At 45.6% G+C, this 15,620-nt stretch overlaps 1 long non-coding RNA gene across 1 annotated transcript; it reads right to left on the bottom strand.

Moving 5' to 3' along the window:
• Positions 1-1,004: 1,004 nt before the first annotated feature.
• Positions 1,005-3,265, bottom strand: LOC138366885 (uncharacterized). The gene is made up of 2 exons (XR_011229223.1): positions 1,676-3,265; positions 1,005-1,464 (listed from the first exon to the last, which is right to left on the bottom strand). It is a non-coding gene; the product is annotated as an uncharacterized lncRNA (long non-coding RNA).
• Positions 3,266-15,620: the final 12,355 nt, after the last annotated feature.

Here is a 15,620-nt window from a genome sequence, read left to right as displayed (position 1 = left end):
TTTCAATCAATCCCTACCCCAATACTGCTCTCACATATGACTTGTTACATGACTCCTTTATTCACCTAGTGATTTTTGACGCCAACTCAAGGGGTAGAGCTGCTTCACAGCCTGGCATCGCCTTTAAAAACTGATGTTTGAACCCTAAGCGTTCTATGCCCTCTAGGTAATTTTCGTTTTGGCAGGATGACGACTTAACTCAAGATTACAATATTATAGAAGAGTAGATTATTACTTAGGGTTATTATCTCAGCCATTGGCATGTAGATGTCTTGTTGTTGGTTCTTTGGATAACTCAATGGGTGCTTTTGCAACTGCAAGGAGCAATTACAGATTCTCCATGAGAACCGAGTTATTACAAACACCAAGAATGTATCTTGTTCATAAAAAAATGAGACCCGTTTCATCTTTGCTCAGTTCAAAGCAGCTTAATATTTTTTTTAATTTTAAGAAAATTCTCGCCAAAATCTTAGAAAACCGGTAATTGAATAATATTAAAACCTCACTAGTAATATAGCTGAAAAATTAAAAGTTTGTTCAAAATTTAAATATTATATTAATTACATATAATTAATATATATATATTAATAATATATCATGTAAATAACTATATTATATATAATAATATATATAAGTTAATACTTAACTATATTATATAGTTAAGTAGGCAACCCTTTTGCTTTTAACCGTTTTATTTAAACTCAAGACTTTTCTTTGATAACAGACGAGAAACAGAGTCCGTTGCCAAGGCAAATGTTCCTCTCTTTCATTGTATCACTTTTGATCCCAGACTGTACTGTGATATTCAGCTAAAGTTATCATGTGAAGTAACTAATTGTCTACTTGCCCGGTTTTCTATAGCGTTTATAGATCAAGGTCTCATGATCTTGAGGGTATTTAAGGCAAGAAAATATTCTTTCTGAGGCGTAATTACCTACACGTATTTACGTGTTTTGTGAAATAATGGGAAAAAAATATATTGTTCGATAAAAAAGAACATGAGGCAATATCTTAGATTACATTATATAATTTTAGATTACATTATATAATGATGACATTAATAAATAATAGTTGACTGCAAATAATAAAAATGGTTAATTGCCCATTATATTCTTAATGTTATTGAACAGTGAATGGCTGCTACAACACGAAAGGAGAGCTAAAGTTCTCACATGACATTGAAGTTGTGTATAACAAAATTTTAAACAATATGGAATAATAACGGTCTTATATAAGGATAGTGCTCACGTAATTTGCTTAATACTACATACTCTAATAGTTCTAATTACTGTTATAAATATTGCATCTAACATCCACTATAATGTTTCCTTCAGATGAGCCGGAAATCATACTTGCAGCCAGAGCGGGTAACCTGAAGCTTGTGAAACAGCTGATTGCAGGTGGAGCAGATGTCAACACTAAGGACCATGCAGGTGGGTGTCACATTATCTTACGCTCTCACACCTGGAATATAATATTACGATAATGCTGAAGTTGTCATAAATGGTAGATGGAAGCGCTGATGTGATAAGAGCTCTAAAATATTGAAGTACTTATAGTTAAATGAAAGGAATGATGTTGATAAGTATTTGAGAAACGTCAGCTATGAACTTGTACAAAAATTTCATGTCAAATGATGGAGGGCTCTTTGAGGGAACCTTTACAGGAATATTACCTTCTGCCGAGTGTTTTGGTAATGTAAAGTTGGAAGGCTGGTATGCTAGAGCAATTTTCCCTATGACCGCTCCACACGCCCTGAAGCGTACATCACCGCTCCACACGTCCTGGAGCGTACATCACCGCTCCACACGTCCTGAAGCGTACATCACCACTCCACACGACCTGGAGCGTACATCACCGCTCCACACGTCCTGGAGCGTACATCACCGCTCCACACGTCCTGAAGCGTACATCACCACTCCACACGTCCTGAAGCGTACATCACCGCTCCACACGTCCTGAAGCGTACATCACCGCTCCACACGTCCTGGAGCGTACATCACCGCTCCACACGTCCTGAAGCGTACATCACCACTCCACACGTCCTGAAGCGTACATCACCGCTCCACACGTCCTGAAGCGTACATCACCGCTCCACACGTCCTGAAGCGTACATCACCACTCCACACGTCCTGAAGCGTACATCACCGCTCCACACGTCCTGAAGCGTATATCACCGCTCCACACGTCCTGAAGCGTACATCACCGCTCCACACGCCCTGAAGTGTATATCAAATGCACTAAAATGCACAACCTCTGGCCATGATAGTCATGTGTCAGTATGTACTCATCACTTCAGGTGTATAAAGGATGCCTCAATATGGGGACCTGTTGGTCATGAAAAATCGTCCATATAAAAAATGAATTTAAGTAGAATCAATTGACAGATTTTTTCCTTGAAGGAATTCGATCAGGAGTGCAATTGAAAGATAATGACTCCAGGATCTGTCACCGCCATCAATAATACGTTAGCTACACAGCGTCGTTAGGTATGAGAGTGCCACAGTATTTCCACCACTTGCCTTTTAGAGTAACATTTACTGTATTTCCTCAAGTCTCACCGATTTCTTAAATTCAAGGTTGTAGTGGATCATTGGACCTGACTTAAGCATGAGAACTTGCATCAAGGAAGATCATTCTGATGTGGGCCGTCAGACCCACATCAGAGTTGGGAATTAAAGTTGGGAATTTTGGAATAGCACGTGGATTGAACCATTGGTCTGGATTACCCCCAGACGTGTGCTTTAAACCATGGGCCACATCATGTTCAATGGATTAATACCCGCGTCAGGGGTTACTCAGGACGCTGCTTCAATTCAAGTTCTGCTTCAAGAAATTTCTCATAAATATCACATTGTGATTTCCGAGTGCATGTGTTAGCATGACTGGCTGTGACCACAAGCCAAAGGACCAAAGCCTCGCTGGCATCATGTGTGATATACAGCACCAAAGCCAAATTTATATCACCTATTCTAAATAAATTTATTGATGCACATGCTACATGCAATGTAAGCTCCACTATCACAGTAATTGGTTTCAATGGCCTGGAATTATGGAAGAGCTGTGACGTCATTGAGAAGTCCATTATCGAGGCTAGGCAGCCTGTCCTCGTAAACAAAGGCAAAAGTCCATTCCATACACCCCGCCAAACTCCTTGTTTATGAATAAAAAAAGATTTACACACTACTCACAACTGATGAAGTTCATACACTTCTCGAACAAGTGATTCGCTGATGACTTTAGTTCGAACCACAACGCTGTAAATGCTTCACCCACGTACTACAAATAATCGTCAACAGAATCTAAATACCTAACCTGACCAATGCTAATATAGAATAATATTAATTTATATTTGAGAACATTTCTATTTTGAATGAACAGCATATTAAAATTGATGAATGCGTGTTTGAGGTCAATCACTGCATGGAATGGACTTAGTCTGAGGACAGGTTGAGGCTAGGAGTGAGGTGAGCCACCAAGTAGAGGGCAATGATCGCCAGCCAGCCAATGACATACAAGAAGTGCAGTGTATCCAGAGTGACGTCATCGCCTGCTGGAATACAGGCCAGCTGTATGGGTGATGAGTATCCAGCCCACCGAGATACTCAGTGATGAGTATCACCCACTTATGGGTGATGAGTGTCCAGCTGTTACGAACCCGACTAAATTGTCGTAGTATGGAGTAGCGATGTCAGCGCCACCTGTGAGTATGCTCCCGAACCCCCGACAGTATCGAACAAAGTGGACAATGCCATCTGGTGGTGGCTGTCTAATACCTGCAAAAGGCTCAAGATTCCTGCCTTGGTCAGCCAGAGGAGGCGCTGTGGGTGACCTCTGGTGAGGTGGCGACTAGAAATCAGCGCCATCTGTTGTGATATGAGCTTTATGTCAATGCCTGAGTCCGTAAGTGGTCTTTTCTAGTTTCACCAGTACCGGCCTTTTTACTGATGACGTGTCTGTATCCACAGAGGCGACGTAGGGCTGCAGTGGTACGGAGACAAACAGTCTACCCTGGGCAGCCTAATCTCGACTCAATTCTTCTTGACGATTAAGTGAGCCGCCGCCGAAGAGGAACTGTGAGGTATCTGCTTCCTGCCAGTGAAAGAATTCTGCGTATCCCGGGACTGACTAGGGAAAGTGACGACCGGCAGTAGAGTGCCTGTTTGAGGGGCGTTACTAGCCCGTCGCTAGAGGCTCCTGCCAGGGGTTCGTTACCCCTGTATTTGTCCGTGTAGAGGCCCGTCAACGAGTGGCTGAAGTTCTCTGCCAGCACTTGGCTGGAGAGTGATTGTGGGCATTCACAAGAGGCACCTGGTGATACTGTCGGTAGGCTGGCCCACGGCAAGGGTAGACTCGGTGTTTCCCAGTACTGGTTGAGGACGGAACCATGTTGAGGAAACACGGAATTTGACAAAGGCTGCATCGCGTTAGCATCGAGGAGTGCTTAATGTCTTATTTGAGAGCAACTGTTACGGCCATTATGGGTCGCAACCGGGTTCTTTGCTGGAGGAACCAAAGTACTAGTATCCGACCCCAAGTCGGTAGAGGCTTTCAAAGAGTAGGCTTGGTAATGCAAGTAAAATAACATTGGTGGGGGGTTGAAAGGAATAAGACGCTTCATCAATTATCAATATATTCACATCACTTTCCCATCACCTTAAATAGAATCATAAACAAAGTATTACTACACTGATGTATACACATGTGTCGCTCTCATAAGACTAAGCGCTCCTCGATGCTCATGCAATGCAGCCGTGTCAACTTTAGTGTTTCCTCAACACACAGTACCGTCCTCAACCAGTACTGGGAAACTGTCTACCCTAGCCATGGGCCAGGGTATCTACAGTCTCACTAGGTGTTCCTTGTGAACGTCCACAATCACTCTCCAGCCTGGTGCTGGCCGAGAACATCAGCCTCGCGCTGCTGGGCCTCAACACGAACAAATACAAGGGTAGCGAACCCCTTGCAGGAGCGTCTTGTAATTAGCTAGTTACACTCCTCCTTAGCACCTCACTGTTGGTCGTCTCTTCCTCTAGCCAGTCCTGGGATACCCCGAATTCTGTCACTGGCACTTCACAGGCAGACAGCAGATACTACTCAGTTCCTCTTCGGCGGCGGCTCACTGCTCAGGTCAAGCAGAATGGAGTAGAGAGATATTGGCTGCCCTGGGTAGACTGACTGTCCTCGTACCACTGCAGCCCTACGTCGCCTCTGTGGATACAGACACGTCATCAGTAAACTGGCAGGTACTTGGGACACTAGGAAATACCACTTACGGACTCTGACATTGACATACAACTCATATCCCAATAGATGGCGCTGATTTCCAGGCGCCACCTCACCAGAGGTCAGCTACAGCGACTCTTCGGGCTGACCAAAGCAGGAATCTAGTCTCTTGCAGGCATCATACTACCACCACCAGATGGCGTCGTCCATTTTGTGGGGGTTTCGGGAGCGGACTCACAGATGGCGTTGATGTTGCTGCTCCATGCTCCGACGATGGATTTGGGTTTGTAACAGCGATACATGTAAATATTCATGTGTAGTAATATCAGTTCATTTTATATTTTATATTTAAGGTGATGGGAAAGTGATAATAAGGAGGCATTACTTCCAAATTTGCCCAAAATATGCAATAAATGAAAACTGGTTCGATTTCAATCAAACTTTTTTGACGAGTTGTACATGAAAAAGAGTTTCATCTGGCCCAAGTCTCAGCATCGTAGCATAAATAGGAAGGGAGAAAAAATATTGAAGTAGGTGTCAAAATTATTCCAAAGTGGTCAAAAACGATTATCTAACACAAGTGTCAACTGAAATCATGTCTATGACTCTCAGCTATCACAACAGCATATTAAAAAATATTATAATTAGTTTTATTAGAAAAAAAATTAAGTTAAATTTTTTTTTTTCAATTTTTTTTTTGTTTTTTATCCGACGATTTGCACGAAACTTATACACCCGACTGCACATAAGCCTATCTGTAAGGGTGCCAATTTTGGAGAAAACCGGTTGATGTCAACCTCAGCCACAGATGGCAGCACCTTAGACTTTATTATTTTCTTATTTATTTTCAATGTTTTCAACTAACATGAACGTTTGAATAACTCTTTCATTTTTTATTCAGTTTACAGGAAACATACACATTATATGTAAAGTGTATGTCTCTAAACTCGCAACTTATCGTTTTTTCCTAAGTTCATTTACTGATTTTATAATAGCAATAAACATTACAGATTTGCATAATTTCTTGGGGGAACTTTGAATATTTGTATTAGGAAAACTAAAGATGTTTTGGAAACTCCATAAGTTACGAACCTTTATTATATGCTAATGTGTCAGAAAAGTGTCATAGAAGGATTATATCTGAAAGGTGTGATTTTATTCACACTTGAAAATGTGTAAAATTCCTTGAAAAAAAACTCCCTTTCTATTTACGCTGCAGTACTGAAACTTGGAACAATTGCAGCTCTTTTCATATACAACTAATCAAAAAATATTAGTTGACATTGAACAACTTTTCTGAAACCCAAGTAAAGCCCCTAAGTTAAGTGAATATATTGATAAAGGATGAAGTGTTGCGTTCATTTCAACTCCCCCTCTTTTTTTACATACATTACCAAGCCCACTGAGTCTAAACTTATGGGTGATGAGTGTCCAGACCAATGAGTCTAGACTTATGGGTGATGAGTGTCCAGACCAATGAGTCTAGACTTATGGGTGATGAGTGTCCAGCCTACTGAGTCTAGACTTATTGGTGATGAGTGTCCAGGCTACAGAGTCGAGGCCAATTGGTGTTGAGTATCCAGCCCACTGAGTCAAGGAGTCGCTCACAGCAATTCTTGAAACGTACAACTCCAAGAACAAGAGGCTATAAAGACAAGCTAATGAAATAAAGATGCCGAAAAATATTAGAATGTTCTATTTTGCAGACAGTGATAGACGGTTGAAACAAGTTAAGTGAAGAGGCAGTGGATACTAACGCCGACAGTAGTTTCAAAGTCATGTGACAAAGGGTACTAGGAAGACAGGACACCACGAGCGTGGCTCTTATCCTGTAACTACACCTACTCTTAGATAACTACTAGTAAGTGGTTGGCAGATGCTGGCTAGTTAGAAAACGTATGGAAGCAGCGGAACAATTAGGTAGTCACTCGACAGTTCACCCAAGCAGCAAATAGTTTCTCTTGTCGAACATGGACGTGACAAAAGTAATGGGGCAATCAAGACGAGGGAACGTCGCTAATGTTTATGTCCATATTGACGTTTGTAGGACAATAGAGGCAAAAGAAGTCTCTGGGGCTGAACTACAAGTTCATCGACCTCAGTAACTAGTGTGCAGGGACACATCAGTAACTAGTGTGGAGGGGTCACCACAATAACTAGTGTGGAGTGTCACCACAGTAACTAGTGTGCAGGGACACATCAGTAACTAGTGTGGAGGGTCACCACAATAACTAGTGTGGAGTGTCACCACAATAACTAGTGTGGAGGTCACCACAGTAACTAGTGTGGAGGTCACCACAGTAACTAGTGTGGAGGATAACCTCAGTAACTAGTGTGGAGGGTAACCTCAGTAACTAGTGTGGAGGGTCACCACAGTAACTAGTGTGGAGGGTCACCACAGTAACTAGTGTGCAGGTCACCACAGTAACTAGTGTGGCGGGTCACCTCAGTAACTAGCGTGGAGGGTCACCACAGTAACTAGTGTGGAGGGTAACCTCAGTAACTAGCGTGGAGGGTCACCACAGTAACTAGTGTGGAGGGTCACCTCAGTAACTAGCGTGGAGGGTCACCACAGTAACTAGTGTGGAGGGTTGCCACAGTAACTAGTGTGGAGGGTCACCACAGTAACTAGCGTGGAGGGTAACCTCAGTAACTAGCGTGGAGGGTCACCACAGTAACTAGTGTGGAGGGTTGCCACAGTAACTAGTGTGGAGGGTCACCACAGTAACTAGCGTGGAGGGTAACCTCAGTAACTAGCGTGGAGGGTCACCACAGTAACTAGTGTGGAGGGTCACCTCAGTAACTAGCGTGGAGGGTCACCACAGTAACTAGTGTGGAGGGTTGCCACAGTAACTAGTGTGGAGGGTCACCACAGTAACTAGCGTGGAGGGTAACCTCAGTAACTAGCGTGGAGGGTCACCACAGTAACTAGTGTGGAGGGTTGCCACAGTAACTAGTGTGGAGGGTCACCACAGTAACTAGCGTGGAGGGTAACCTCAGTAACTAGCGTGGAGGGTCACCACAGTAACTAGTGTGGAGGGTCACCACAGTAACTAGTGTGAAGGGTTGCCACAGTAACTAGTGTGGAGGTGTTACGAACCCAAGTCCATCGTCAGAGCATGGAGTAGCGACATCAACGCCATCTGTGAGTCCGCTCCCAAAACCCCCACAACTTGGACGATGCTGTAGTGACTAGTAGTGACAGGACTATACCAGCCAGAAATGCTAGATTCTTGTCCTAGTAGCTCGAGAGGTAGCAGGGGCTGACCTCTGGGGAGGTTGCGCCTAGAAAATCAGTGCCATCTATTGAGGGAAAAAGTTGTACGTTTATGTCAGGGTCCGTAAGTGGTGTTTCCTAGTGTCCCAGGGTACTGATGACGTGTCTGTATTCACAGAGTCGACGTGGGGTTGCTGTGATACGAGGACAGTCAGTCTACCCACGGAACCCAAGGTTATACACCAGTCTGCTTTACGGAAGCAGTGAGCCGCCGCCGGAGGAGAACTGTGTAGTGTTCTACTGTCTGCCTGTAGAGTGGCAGTGACGGGATTCGCCGTATCCGGGGCTGGCTAACAGAAGAGACGATTGACTAAGTTGCTGAGAAGGAGAGTAACCAGCGAGTTACAAGAAGCTCCTGCCTAGGGTTTCTACCCTAGTATTTGCACGTGAAGTGGCCCAGCAGCGCGAGGCAGATGGTATCTGCCAGCACTAGGCTGGACTGCGATTGTGGGCATTCCCGAGGATGTACTTAGTGAGACTGTGGTTTGGCTGGCCCGTGGCCAGGGTAGACTCATTGTTGTTTCCAACTACCGGCTGAGGATAGTACTATGGATGAGGAAACACGGTAGCTTACAAGACTGCATCATTGGAGCATCAAAGAGCGCGTAGTGTCCCGTGAAAAACACTTTTGTACATATTAGGTGTAGAAATACTTCTGTTAGGACTATATACATGAGGTGATGGGAAATTAATTATATATGTGAATATACGGATAATCAATGAAGTGTAGTATTTAATGCACCCCCATTTTTGTTTTACTTGCATTACTGAGCTCACTCCTTGAAAGCCACTATTAACTTGGGGGCCGGATACCAGAACTTTAGTACCACCTGAAAAGAACTCGGTTGCGACCCATTGTGGCCGTAACATAATTGGCATCCCCAGCGGGATCCGACCTCTTGTCAAGTACGTTTGACAGGGGTGGTGACGTAGTGCAATCCTCTGTGAATAATTCCCCTGTTTGTTATTTTTAGAACGTTACATGTGCGGTGCTCAGTGTGAGTAAGTGCAGTATTGGCGAGCGCAGTGTTCGGTTATTATAAGTGCCTAGTGTCAAGTGAAGTGGTGTGTTAGTGCTCGTGCACCACTTAGGTGATAAAATGGCAGAGAGAGTGACCATTGAGGATCTAGACGATGTTCAGGAATTTCTGAACAAGGAGGACTGTCTTGCTAGATTGAAATATCTGGGAAAGCAAGAACTAGTGCTAGTGAGTGCCTATCTAGAGATCAAAATACGTGAGAGTGATTCCCGTGTCGAAATCTTATCGAAGGTTCATAAGCACTTAAAGGCCAGGGAGAAGCAGGAAAGCGAGGCACAGAGTACAAAGGAAAGTGTGGTGGCTTCCATTGAACAGGAAGATAAAGGTAGTGACGGTGAAAGTGATGTGGGTGAACTGAATATAAATTTTCTAACTGTCAAAATGAGTGCCTTGGAAATTAATCGTGAGATAATGGAAAAAATTAGAAATAGAACGGGAAATAAAAGAGAAGGAAATGGAATGAAACGTTTGGAATTACAAGAAAGAAAAGAAGAGCGAGAAAGAGAAGAAAGAAGAGAGAGAGAAAGGGAAGAGCGAGAAAGAGAAAGAGAAGAACGAGAAAGACAAGAAAAAAAGAAGGAAATGGAAATGAAACGTTTGGAATTAGAGAAGAAATGGAGAAGGGCAGACTCCACGAGTTAGAAGTGCTGCGATTAGGTGGTCAGAGGAAAGCAAAGAAAATAAGTAGTTTCGATCCGGTAAGAAATATAAAGATGGTCCCAAAATTCAGCAAAAAGGAAGTTTCGAAGTTCTTCGCTGCCTTCGAGAAGGTTGCTGCCTCTTTGGATTGGTCAAAGGAGAATTGGGCCATCATGATACAGTCCGTCTTGACTGGGAAGGCCCAAATCGCCTACTCCAAGTTGTCCCTTGATGACTCCTGTGATTACGATAAGGTGAAGGTAGTGCCCATGGCTTACCAGTTGGTGTCTGAAGCTTATAGGCAAAAGTTCAGGAACCTGAAGAAGACCCCGGAGCACACGTTCACCAAGTTTGCGAACATCAAGGAACGGCTTTTTCAGGAGTGGTGTGCATCTCGAAAGGTGAAGACGAAAGAGCAACTCGAACAGCTCGTACTATTGGAAGACTTCGGGGAATGTCTGGCTGGAGATCTCAAGACATACCTAGAAGAACAGCAGGTAGAGACCTTGAGTGCGGCTGCCATTATGGCTGAGGAGTACATCCTAACTCGTAGATCCTCTACTAGGTATGTCCCGAAGAATTACCCACGTCTGTTTGGCAAATCTCGACTGGAAGAAGGAAGACCCGTCCCACAGAGTGCTTTGAAGACGCCCCCAGGTAGTCCCCGAAGGACTAGTCCTAGCAGTCCAAAACACCATAGTCCAAGGAGGAACGTAGTGTGTTGGACTTGTGGGCAGAGAGGGCACATTGCTGCTATGTGCCGAGGCAGAAGAAGTAACAACCCACATAAGGAAGTAATGCTGATGGGTTGTGTGACACCACCAGTGGGAACCCAGTCTCTAATGACGAGTAGAGAAGGACCAGGCTTGTTTGCCCCTCACACTTCAGGCGGGTATGTAACGAGTGATCATACTGGTAGATCAGTTGTAGTGCTCAGAGATAATGGAGCAGCCCAGTCCCTGATCGTGAGAGACTCGTTACCCAAGGGAGTGAGTGTTGACGGGAGACAAAAGGTTGTCCTAGTTGGGTTTCCTTTGACGCGGTACGTTGCCCCCTTAGTGCAAGTACACCTAGACTCGCCCTACTTCAGTGGCACATGCACGTTGGCAGTAGTTGATACCCTGCCTATAGCTGGGATAGACGTAGTACTAGGCAACGACTTGGCGATAGGTTGGAACAACGATCATCTCAAGATTGTGGACGAGCCAGCCGGAGCAGCAATAAGGTCTGAGGTGACAGCAGGAAACATTAATACCCAGGTACAGGCAGACGTGAAATTATAAAACTTGTTTAATTCTCCATCTACCCAACACATTGAGAACATTCCAACAGATTCAATTGACTCTTCTCCCGACGAGAAACATGGGGGCTACAGGGACAGAAGCAACTGAGCAAGAAGAGAGGCCTCATGTACAAGCACCACAGATACCCAAAAGTCTGGAGCGACGGCACATAAGTACTTGCGGTATGGCGAGGTACTATATTGACTGAACCGGCCAGAGATTTCCCAGACGTCAGAGGTATGTGAGGCATGTGCGCAGGTTCTAGTGCCCTCTTTGATCCTAGCCAGGATAATGGATATAGCCGGCTATGGATATTACAGGCTCATGAAAATTATTCCTAAGGGAGCCGGTCGGCCGCGCGGACAGCACACTGGACTTGTGATCCTGTGGTCCTGGGTTCGATCCCAGGCGCCGGCGAGAAACAATGGGCAGAGTTTCTTTCACCCTATGCCCCTGTTACCTACCAGTAAAATAGGTATCTGGGTATTAGTCAGCTGTCACGGGCTGCTTCCTGGGGGTGGAGACCTGGTCGAGGACCGGGCCGCGGGGACATTAAAAGCCCCGAAATCATCTCAAGATAACCTCAAGATAGCCAAATGTTTCTTGGCAGTATTTTGTATTATTTTCCTGTGTGTTCTAAGCAAGGACCAATGGACGAACCGTTAGATGATGACTCCTATGAACATTGTGGAGAGACACCATGATGAGACACAAAAGTTGTACGTTTATGTCAGGGTCCATAAGTGGTGTTTCCTAGTGTCCCAGGGTACTGATGACGTGTCTGTATCCACAGAGTCGACGTGGGGTTGCTGTGATACGAGGACAGTTAGTCTACCCAGGGAACCCAAGGTTCTACACCAGTCTGCTTTACGGAAGCAGTGAGCCGCCGCCGGAGGAGAACTATGAAGTGTTCTACTGTCTGCCTGTAGAGTGGCAGTGACGGGATTCGCCGTACCCGGAGCTGGCTAACAGAAGAGACGACTGACTAAGTTGCTGAGGAGGAGAGTAACCAGCGAGTTACAAGAAGCTCCTGCCAGGTAACCCTCTTGTCACCTCTCTGAGGTGACCAGAGGGTCACCTCAGTAACTAGTGTGGAAGGTCACTACAGTAACTAATGTGAAGGGTTACCTCGGTAACTAGTGTGCAGGGTCACCACAGTGTCTAGTGTTGAGGGTCACCACAGTAACTAGTGTGGAGGGTCACCACAGTAACAAGTGTGGAGGGTTACCACAGTAATTAGTATGGAGGGTCACCCGAGTAGTGTGGAGGGTTACCACAGTAACTAGTGGGGAGGGTCATACCAGAAACTAGTGTGGAGGGTCACCATAGTAACTAGTGTGCAGGGTCACAACAGAAACTTGTGTGGAGGGTCACCATAGTAACTAGTGTGTAGGGTTACCACCGTAACTAGTATGGAGGGTCACCTGAATAACTAGTGTGGAGTGTCACATCAGTATGTAGTGTGCAGGGTCACCACAGTAACTAGTGTGGAGGGTTACCATATTAACTAGTATGGAGGGTCACCTGAGTAACTAGTTTTTAGGGTTACCACAGTACCTAGTGAAGAGGGTCACCACAGTAACTAATGTGGAGAGTCACCTCAGTAACTAGTGTGGAGGGTTACCACAGTAACTAGTGTGGAGGGTCACCACAGTAAATAGTGTGGAGGGTTACCACAGTAACTAGTGTGGAGGGTCACCACAGTAAATAGTGTGGAGGGTTACCACAGTAACTAGTGTGGAGGGTCACCTCAGTAACTAGTGTGGAGGGTTACCACAGTAACTAGTATGGAGGGTCACATCATTAACTAGTGTGGTGGGTGATCTCAGTAACTATTGTAGAGGGTCACCTCAGTAAATAGTGTGGAGGGTTTCCACAGTAACTATTGTGGAGGGTCACCTCAGTAAATAGTGGGCAGGGTCACCACAGTAACTAGTGTGGAGGGTCACCTCAATAAATAGTGTCGAGGGTCACCACTGTAACTAGTGTGGAGGGTCACCACAGTAACTAGTGTGGAGGGACACAACAGAAACTAGTGTGTAGGGTCACCCCAGTCACCACAGTAACTAGTATGTAGGGTCACCACAGTAACTAGTGTGGAGGGTCACCTCAGTAACTAGTGTGGAGGGATACCACAGTAACAAGTATAGAGGGTCACCTGAGTAGTGTGGAGGGTTACCACAGTAACTAGTGTGAGGGTCACAACAGAAACTAGTGTGTAGGGTCACCTCAGTCACAACAGTAACTAGTATGTAGGGTCACCACAGTAACTAGTATGGAGGGGCACCTGAATAACTACTGTGGAGGGTTACCACAGTAACTAGTGTGGAAGGTCACCACAGTAACTAGTGTGGAGGTCAACACAGTAACTAGTGTGGAGGGTAACCTTAGTAACTAGTGTGGAGGTCACCTCATTAACTAGTGTGGAGGGTCACCACATTAATTAGTGTGGAGGGTTCCCACAGTAACTGGTGTGGAGGGTCACCACAGTAACTAGTATGGAGGGTCACCTCAATAAATAGTGTCGAGGGTCACCGCAGTAACTAGTGTGGAGGGTCACCTCAGTAACTAGAGTGGAGGGTCACCATAGTAACTAGTGTGGAGGGTCACATCAGTATTTAGTGTGAAGGGTCATCACAGTAAGTAGTGTGCAGGGTCACCACAGTTGTTACGACCCTCTCGGGTCGCAGCTGGGTTCTTACTCTGATGTTGTTAGAGGAAGGGTATCCGGCCCCAAGCTAGTAGTGGCTCTCAAGGGATGAGATCTGTAACGCAAGTAAATTAAAGGGGAAGGGAAATAAAGTAAAAAACTTAATAATATAATTACCGTCACCAATAAATATATATATAAAAGGTTACACAAAGGGGGGGGGGGAGTATAAACACTGTTATCTACAAGGTAGTCTTCTTCTGAAGACGCAGAGTGTTCTACGGTGCTCACGATGCTAAACTCTTGGTGCTCTTGTGGCCTTACGATGAATCCTTCGATCCTCTCGAGTCTACCCTGGCCACAGGCCAGCCAACTCACAGTTCCACTGGGGGCACCGTCGTGGAGGCCATCAACCACAAGTCCAGCCGGTAGCTGGCAGGTTCAAATCAGCGACGCTGGTTAGGCTACCCCACGATCGATACTAAGGTCGCGAAACCCTAGTCAGGAGCCTCGTGTGATCCCACAGACCACTCTCCTTGCCAAAACACCCCAGTGGTTAAGCGTCTCCACCAGTCAGTCCCGGGAACTACAATCCTTCAACTGCCACGTCACAGGCAGGGTAACACCACAGTGTTCATCCGGGGGGCGACTCACAGCTGCTGCAGCAAACACTTGGAGACCAGTCGGCTGCCTTGGGTAGACTGATCCACCTTCCATTACAGCAGTCCCAGGTCGACTCTGTAATCAGACACGTCATCAGTAACGATTACACACTAGGGCACGTCACTTACCGGCTCAGACCCAAACGCCCACCTATCCAATCCATAGATGACGTTGCTGTCTGAGCGCCACCTCACCAGAGGTCAGCAGCGGCTGTGTTATGAGCTGATTACGACGGGAAACTAGCCCTTGTGGCTGGTATTTCCTGTCCTCACTTGATGGCGCCTTCCATTTGGAGGGAGTTTCGGGAGCTGACCCACAGATGGCGTGGACGTCACTGCTCCGTGCTCGGACGTTGGGCTCGGGTCCGTAACAACAGTAGTGTGTGGTGAGTCACCACAGGTGTGTGGAGGGTCACCACAGCAGGTTGGAGGGTCACCTAAGTAACTGGTGTGGAGGGTCACCACAGTAACTATTGTGGAGGTCACCACAGTAATTAGAGTGGAGAGTCACCACAGTAACTAGTATTGAGGGTCACCTCAATAACTACTGTAGAGGGTCACCTCAGAAACTAGAGTGGGGGGTAACCTCAGTAACTAGCGTGGAGGTCACCTCATTAACTAGTATGGAAGGTCACTCCAGTAACTAGTGTGGAGGGTCACCACAGTAATTAGTGGAGGTCACCACAGTAACTAGTGTGAAGGGTAACCACAGTAACTAGCGTGGAGGTCACCTCATTAACTAGTATAGAAGGTCACTCCAGTAACTAGTGTGGAGGGTCACCATAGTAACTAGTGTGTAGGGTCACCACTGTAACTAGTTTGGAAGGTCACCACAGTAACTAG

Source organism: Procambarus clarkii, chromosome 20 (genome assembly GCF_040958095.1).
Source record: "Procambarus clarkii isolate CNS0578487 chromosome 20, FALCON_Pclarkii_2.0, whole genome shotgun sequence".
Classification (NCBI taxonomy): Eukaryota; Metazoa; Arthropoda; class Malacostraca; order Decapoda; family Cambaridae; genus Procambarus; species Procambarus clarkii.
The sequence above is the reverse complement of the archived record's forward strand: the minus strand, read 5'-3'. Positions and strand labels throughout refer to the sequence as shown.